The sequence below is a fragment of the Bufo gargarizans genome, unplaced genomic scaffold, assembly GCF_014858855.1.
Source record: "Bufo gargarizans isolate SCDJY-AF-19 unplaced genomic scaffold, ASM1485885v1 fragScaff_scaffold_322_pilon, whole genome shotgun sequence".
Classification (NCBI taxonomy): Eukaryota; Metazoa; Chordata; class Amphibia; order Anura; family Bufonidae; genus Bufo; species Bufo gargarizans.
This window is the reverse complement of record NW_025334093.1, coordinates 65,365-73,553: the sequence shown is the minus strand read 5'-3', so window position 1 is coordinate 73,553 and position 8,189 is coordinate 65,365.

Here is an 8,189-nt window from a genome sequence, read left to right as displayed (position 1 = left end):
GGTTATATTCTTGTACATAGGAGCAGTATTATAGTAGTTATATTCTTGTACATAGGAGCAGTATTATAGTAGTTATATTCTTGTACATAGGAGCAGTATTATAGTAGTTATATTCTTACATATTGTAGAGGAGATATAGCATATAGTAGTTATATTCTTGTACATAGGAGCAGTATTATAGTAGTTATATTCTTGTACATAGGAGCAGTATTATAGTAGTTATATTCTTGTACATAGGAGCAGTATTATAGTAGTTATATTCTTGTACATAGGAGCAGTATTATAGTAGTTATATTCTTGTACATAGGAGCAGTATTATAGTAGTTATATTCTTGTACATAGGAGCAGTATTATAGTAGTTATATTCTTGTACATAGGAGCAGTATTATAGTAGTTATATTCTTGTACATAGGAGCAGTATTATAGTAGTTATATTCTTGTACATAGGAGCAGTATTATAGTAGTTATATTCTTGTACATAGGAGCAGTATTATAGTAGTATATTCTTGTACATAGGAGGCAGTTATATAGTTATATTCTTGTACATAGGAGCAGTATTATAGTAGTTATATTCTTGTACATAGGAGCAGTATTATAGTAGTTATATTCTTGTACATAGGAGCAGTATTATAGTAGTTATATTCTTGTACATAGGAGCAGTATTATAGTAGTTATATTCTTGTACATAGGAGCAGTATTATAGTAGTTATATTCTTGTACATAGGAGCAGTATTATAGTAGTTATATTCTTGTACATAGAGCAGTATTATATTAGTTATATCTTGTACATATGAGCAGTATTATAGTAGTTATAGTCTTGTACATAGGAGCAGTATTATAGTCGTTATAGTCTTGTACATAGAAGCAGTATTATAGTAGTTATATTCTTGTACATAGGAGCAGTATTATAGTAGTTATATTCTTGTACATAGGAGCAGTATTATAGTAGTTATATTCTTGTACATAGGAGCAGTATTATAGTAGTTATATTCTTGTACATAGGAGCAGTATTATAGTAGTTATATTCCTGTACATAGGAGCAGTATTATAGTAGTTATATTCTTGTACATAGGAAGGCAGTATTATAGTAGTTATATTCTTGTACATAGGAGCAGTATTATAGTAGTTATATTCTTGTACATAGGAGCAGTATTATAGTAGTTATATTCTTGTACATAGGAGCAGTATTATAGTAGTTATATTCTTGTACATAGGAGGCAGTATTATAGTAGTTATATTCTTGTACATAGGAGCAGTATATAGTAGTTATATTCTTGTACATAGGAGCAGTATTATAGTAGTTATAGTCTTGTACATAGGAGCAGTATTATAGTAGTTATATCTTGTACATAGGAGCAGTATTATAGTAGTTATATTCTTTGTACATAGGAGCAGTATTATATTAGTTATATTCTTGTACATAGGAGCAGTATTATAGTAGTTATATTCTTGTACATAGGAGGCAGTATTATAGTAGTTATATTCTTGTACATAGGAGCAGTATTATAGTAGTTATTATTCTTGTACATAGGAGCAGTATTATAGAGTTATATTCTTGTACATAGGAGCAGTATTATAGTAGTTATATTCTTGTACATAGGAGCAGTATATAGTAGTTATATTCTTGTACATAGGAGCAGTATTATAGTAGTTATATTCTTGTACATAGGAGGCAGTATATAGTAGTTATATTCTTGTACATAGGAGGCAGTATTATAGTAGTTATATTCTTGTACATAGGAGCAGTATTATAGTAGTTATATTCTTGTACATAGGAGGCAGTATTATAGTAGTTATATTCTTGTACATAGGAGCAGTATTATAGTAGTTATATTCTTGTACATAGGAGCAGTATTATAGTAGTTATAGTTCTTGTACATAGGAGCAGTATTATAGTAGTTATAGTCTTGTACATAGGAGGCAGTATTATAGTAGTATATTCTTGTACATAGGAGCAGTATTATATTAGTTATATTCTTGTACATAGGAGCAGTTTATAGTAGTTATATTCTTGTACATAGGAGGCAGTATTATAGTAGTTATATTCTTGTACATAGGAGCAGTATTATAGTAGTTATATTCTTGTACATAGGAGCAGTATTATAGTAGTTATATTCTTGTACATAGGAGCAGTATTATAGTAGTTATATTCTTGTACATAGGAGCAGTATTATAGTAGTTATATTCTTGTACATAGGAGCAGTATTATAGTAGTTATATTCATTGTACATAGGAGACGGTATTATAGTAGTTATATTCTTGTACATAGGAGCAGTATTATAGTAGTTATATTCTTGTACATAGGAGCAGTATTATAGTAGTTATATTCTTGTACATAGGAGCAGTATTATAGTAGTTATACTCTTGTACCTAGGAGCAGTATTATAGTAGTTATATTCTTGTACCTAGGAGCAGTATTATAGTAGTTATATTCCTGTACATAGGAGCAGTATTAGGGTACTTTCACACTAGCGTTTTTCTTTTCCGGCGCTGAGTTCCGTCCTAGGGGCTCAAATCCGGAAAAGAACTGATCAGTTTTATCCTAATGCATTCTGAATGGAGAGTCAGTCCTTCAGGATGCATCAGGATGTCTTCAGTTCAGTCTTTTTGACTGATCAGGCTTTTCAGAAAAACGTAGCATGCAGTATTTTTACCTCCGGCCAAAAAGCCTGAACACTTTGACTGAACGCCTGATCAGGCTTTTTTCCCATTGACTTGCATTAACGCCGGATCCGGCCCCGTGTGTTCAGTCAAAACGGATCCGGCTTTTGCATGTTAAACCCGAAAAATGTGAAAAAAAAGTTAAAGTCCATAAATGGCGGATCAGTTTTTTCCAATGCATTTTTCCATTGTGATCGAAAGCCTGATCAGGATTCAAATGTAATGCGTTTTCACACGTTTTTCCGGATCCGGCGGGCAGTTCCAGTGTCGGAATTGAACGCCGGATTAAAACAACGCTAGTGTGAAAGTAGCCTAAAACACCACACTGGTATGTAATTGACACAGCAAGGGGTATTTGCCCTTATGGTGTGGTATGGAATGTGATAGGTATATGATAACAAAAGTGGCAGAGGATTTAAAGGGGTATTCTCATCTTGATGATCACTGTTAAATCTGTTAATGATTTGACAGTGATAATTTTTCTTAATACATTTAATTACCTAATTCCCACCCTTTTTTTTAGAAAATAAGTCCCCTCTTACCTGATGTTGTCTTTGGTCTCCCCTGGTTACGGCCTCCTCTCCTGTCGGATCTCGCCGGGCCGCACTTGCGCAGAAGACTGAAGATTCTCTCTCGTCCGGGCCGCTCAATGTCCTGAATGCGCAAGCTGCCGCGCATGCGCCATGATGAATTCTCCTGGCCAGTATAGTACAGAGCCGTGAACACGCACGCCGCGCGTTCAGGACATTGCGCGGCCCGGCCGGGAGAAAATCTTCAGTCTTCTGCGCAAGCGCGGCCCGGCCGGGAGAAGAATCCAGGAAGTGAACGTCACGCTCAAGGAAGGTAAGTATGAAAAGGGAAGATGAGAATACCCCTTTAAGGACAGTAACCACCTCATACCTCCTAAGTGTCCCTCTTTGCTCCTTAAATGTCCCTCTTTTTGATCTAAGGTATAGTTTTGCATTATTAAATTTACAATATTGACCCAGAATGTGTCTCCCTGGTTGCTATCTATATATTAAATCCCACCTTGCATATTATTTCCTTATTTGATGTAATTTAGATTTTAGAAATCTTTATATTCAGATCATTTTAGCTCTATTGTGTAAAAAAAAAGCTATTGAAGTATATAAATATGCAGGAAAAGTGGACCTTTCACATAATAAACATAAGTGTTCCTCTTTGGCTGTCCAAAAAGTTGGGAGGTATGCCACCTCAGTTTATCTGAAACGATGGTACATGACTATTAGGGTACTGCTTCTATAACAAATTAATTTATAGGTGATCCATCATGGAGGCAGCAGTAATTAAATTATAGCATCTACAGCATAGTTGGTCGTGTGGAGGTTTCTATGCAGCCTGATGCCGGGCTGTCGGCCTTCGCGCTGCTTTTGCTGGCTCAGCAGATAGTATCACACATGATAGGACTAGATATACTGGAAACTCAATGTTTATCAATGTAATCTCCCATTTCCTCCCGTCTATCACTGCCTGACCTCACCCTGTATAATAGCACACTATCTCACATGTTACAATTACAAAATATGGAAGAGGAAGTCTGGTTCAGGACATAATCGTGGAGACTCCGGGCAGCAAATCTCTGTTTATGTTGTTTTCAGGAGAACTTTAGTAGATCAAAATGTATATACACTCAGGATATCAAAACCCCAGACCCTACTCCATAATCCTGTCCCTATGCTTTCTGGTTCCTCTCGAGAAATAAGAAACAGCTCAGCCAGTTGTCGTCTGAGGCGGATCATATGGCGAGTGATTGGCGGAGTGGTCCTTTTTCCTGTGTTTTGAGAGGAACCAAGAAGTAGAGACTGATGGGAAGACCCAGGAAACGTCATAATGGTAGTATTAGGGAGTATCACATCCTCTAGTTTTTATACTATTTTGATTCTTTTTAAATAAAAAACTACCATTTGTACAACCCTTTTTTGCTCGGTGTGGCCTCCAAGCACTGGAGTCGTTTCTCCAGAACATCTCACAGATGACGATTGGATTGAGATCTGGGAATTTGGAGACAAGTCATCATCTTGATCTCTTTGGTTCTCGTTCCTGAACAGTTGTTTCGGTGTGGGTGAGGCATTATCCTGCTGGAAGAGACCACTGCCATTAGAGGGCACCACTGCACATCAACAAGATGCCAGAACCAAGGTTTCCAGCAGAACACTGCCCAGAGCATTACACTGCCTCCACCGGCTTGTCTTATTCCCATAGTGCATCCTGGTGCCATCTCTTCCCCACGCACGGACTCGGCAGTCCAGCACCATACACCACAAGCTGAGATCTCCCGTGTGTCATGTTGTTATTATTTTGCTGTAGAGTAGCTCTTCTGTGAGACTGGGCCAGATGGACCTGCCTTCACTTCCACATGTATCAATGAGCCTTGGACTCCCATGACCCTGTCACGGTTGTTCTTCCTTGCGGTAGGTACTAACCACTGCATATCAGTAAGACCTGACGTTTTGGAGATGCCTCAACCAGTCGTCTTTTAACTCTGAATTGTCTACAAGCTACTGAGGATAGAAAAGGGTCCTCGAAATGCGCCTAGAAGATGCGCTATGTAACCGCTCCATTATCGCTGCACATCAGCCTTTGTGTCTCATTCTGTCAATCAATTTGTATGTGATAATTATTGCTCAGAATCCTCCATTACTACCAGCAACTCATTGACACCGTACAGTTAGCTCTTACCCCAATCTCTTCCCTCTCCTGTCCAGACCTCGCGGCCAATCATTATAACCATACCCTCAAAACCACCCTGGATGAAGCAGCTCCAATATCACTCCGACCCTCTCGACACAGAACAAGACAACCCTGGCACACACCTGTCTCACGTTTTCTCCAGTGGTGCTCCAGATGTGCAGAACGCTTATAGAGAAAATCACGAATATCAGCAGACTTCCTCCATAGTAAATTTATGCTTTAAACCTACATTCTGGCTCTCAACATTGCCAAGTACTTCAACTCTCTAATCTCCTCTCAAACAACCTAAAACAACTCTTTGACACTTTCCATTCCCGTCTAAGCCCTAAAGTTCATGTACCCATCACGGACCTCTGTGCCGATGACCTGGCCATTTACTTAAGAGACAAGATTGGTAACATCCAGCAGGAAATATTCTCCCAGTCTCCCAGTCCCCAACCAATAACAGATGAAGTCGTCTCCAGGCTTCCTCTTTCAAACACTCTGTTATAACCCCACTACTAAAAAACTGCTGCTAACTACCGACCTATTTCTAACCTCTCCTTCATCTCTAAACTCCTTGAACGTCTAATCTACTCTTGCTTAATAAGCTATGTCTCTGCAAAGAGAATGCCAAGAGTGTGCAAAGCAGTAATCAAAGCAAAAGGTGGCTACTTTGAAGAACCTAGAATATGACATATTTTCAGCTGTTTCACACTTGTTTGTTAGGTATATAATTCCACATGTGTTAATTCATAGTTTTGATGCCTTCGGTGTGAATCTACAACTTTCATAGTCAGGAAAATAAAGAAAACTCTTTGAATGAGAAGGCGTGTCCAAACTTTTGGTCTGTACTGTGCATGCTGCCGATTCTGTGTTATTGAATCACGAATTGAAAGGGGCATGTTCAAAATAATAGCAGTGTGGAGTTCAATGATTGAGGTCATTCATTCTTTGAAAAACAGGTGGCAATTATTGCCCTTATTTAAGGAAGGAAGGCAGCAAATGTACATGTTGGTTACAGTGCATTTCTCCCTGAAATACTGAGGAAAATGGGTCGTTCCAGACATTGTTCAGAAGAACGGCGTACCTTACAAAGTTGATTGGAGAGGGAAAAACATAAAGTGCAGAAAATGATCGGCTGCTCAGCTAAAATGATCGCAAATGCTTTAAAATGGCAACCAAAACCTAAAAGACGTGGAAGAAAGCGAAAAACTACCATTCGAATGTATAGAAGAATAGACAAAATGGCAAGGACCCAGCCAACAATCAGCTCCAGGAAGATAAAAGAAGGTGCAAAGTCACCTGTGAGTCCTGTTATAATGAGAAGACGCCTATGTGAAGCCAAGCGATCTGCAAGAAGCCCCCGCAAAGTTGTTGAAAAAAAGACATGTGCTGAAGAGGTTACAATTTGCCGAAGAGCACATTGACCGGCCTAAAGAGACATTCTGTGGACTGATGAAAGGAAGATTGTTCTTTTTGGGTCTAGTGGCCGGAGACATTTTGTCAGACGACCCCCAAACACTGAATTCAGCCACAGGACACTGTGAAGACAGTGAAGCATGGTGGACCAAGCATCATGATACGGAAATGTCTCTCATACTACGTGTTGGGCCTATTTATCGCAGACCAGGGATCATGGGTCAGTGTGAATACATCAGAATACTGGAAGAGGTCCGGCTGCCTTATGCTGAAGAAGAAATGCCCTTGAAATGGGTGTTCCAACAAGACAACGACCCCAAACACACCAGTAAACGGGCAACATCTTGGTTCCAGGCCAACAAGATTGACGTTATGGAGCGGCCGGCCCAATCCCCGGATCTTAGTCCAATACAAAACGTGTGGGGTGACATAAAAAATGCAGTTTCTGAGACGAAACCAAGAAATAGAGAAGAACTATGGAATGTCGTCCGATCCTCCTGGGCTGGAGAACCTGGTCACAGGGGCAGAAGGTGGTGACTCCGAGCAGCACAGACGTCCAGCAGTTCTCAGAAACCGTGGTTATACAACTAAATACTAGTGACGGGATTCAGAGGAAAGAAAACCTTCAGACGTTTCTCAGTTTATATAGTGAATGTTTGAGTTTGTAAAGAAGAAGACAAACACTGCTAATTTTTTTGAACAGTCTAATATTAACTTTCCTTCAAACACAAATTTGATATCTTTTTCTTCATGTTTTGATTTGTAATAGAATGTGTAGTGTTCCCAATGTATTTGTGTGGATGGAAATAAAAGCTATTAGAAGGATTCTGAGCTTTATTCACTTTTTTAAACACACTGCTATTATTTTGAACAGTCAACTACCCTATGTGTCACCCCCACTTTCTCATAGATTGTAAGCTCTTGCGAGCAGGGCCCTCGCTCCTAGTGTTTCAGTTGTATATTAGCCAGTAACTTTGTGATGTCTTTTGTTTTGTACATGAACCCTCTGATTGTACAGCGCTGCGGAACATGGTAATGCTATAGAAATAAAGATTATTATATTATTATTATTCCTTTAATTTATTAAGGAACCATCCTATATATGGCTTTTTACGTACAAGTTCCACATGAGCAAGACATGGCACTGAAGGGACTTGTACCTATCTGACATTGGTGGCATATTCTAGCCCGGTGGGTATAGGGCTAATATCAGTGCACTCGACACACATCCTGTTGCTGATTTCTGCAGGACCCTTATATATCTTATTTACATCTACACATCACAATTCGGCGAGAGCTGAGACATCAGCAAAAATTCCAGAGAACTCTCGTGAGCTGCAATGTATGTAGTGCCCCCTGCAGGTAAAATAAGGCGTGACAGTCTATAGACAAACCACAGACAAGAGACGTCAGAC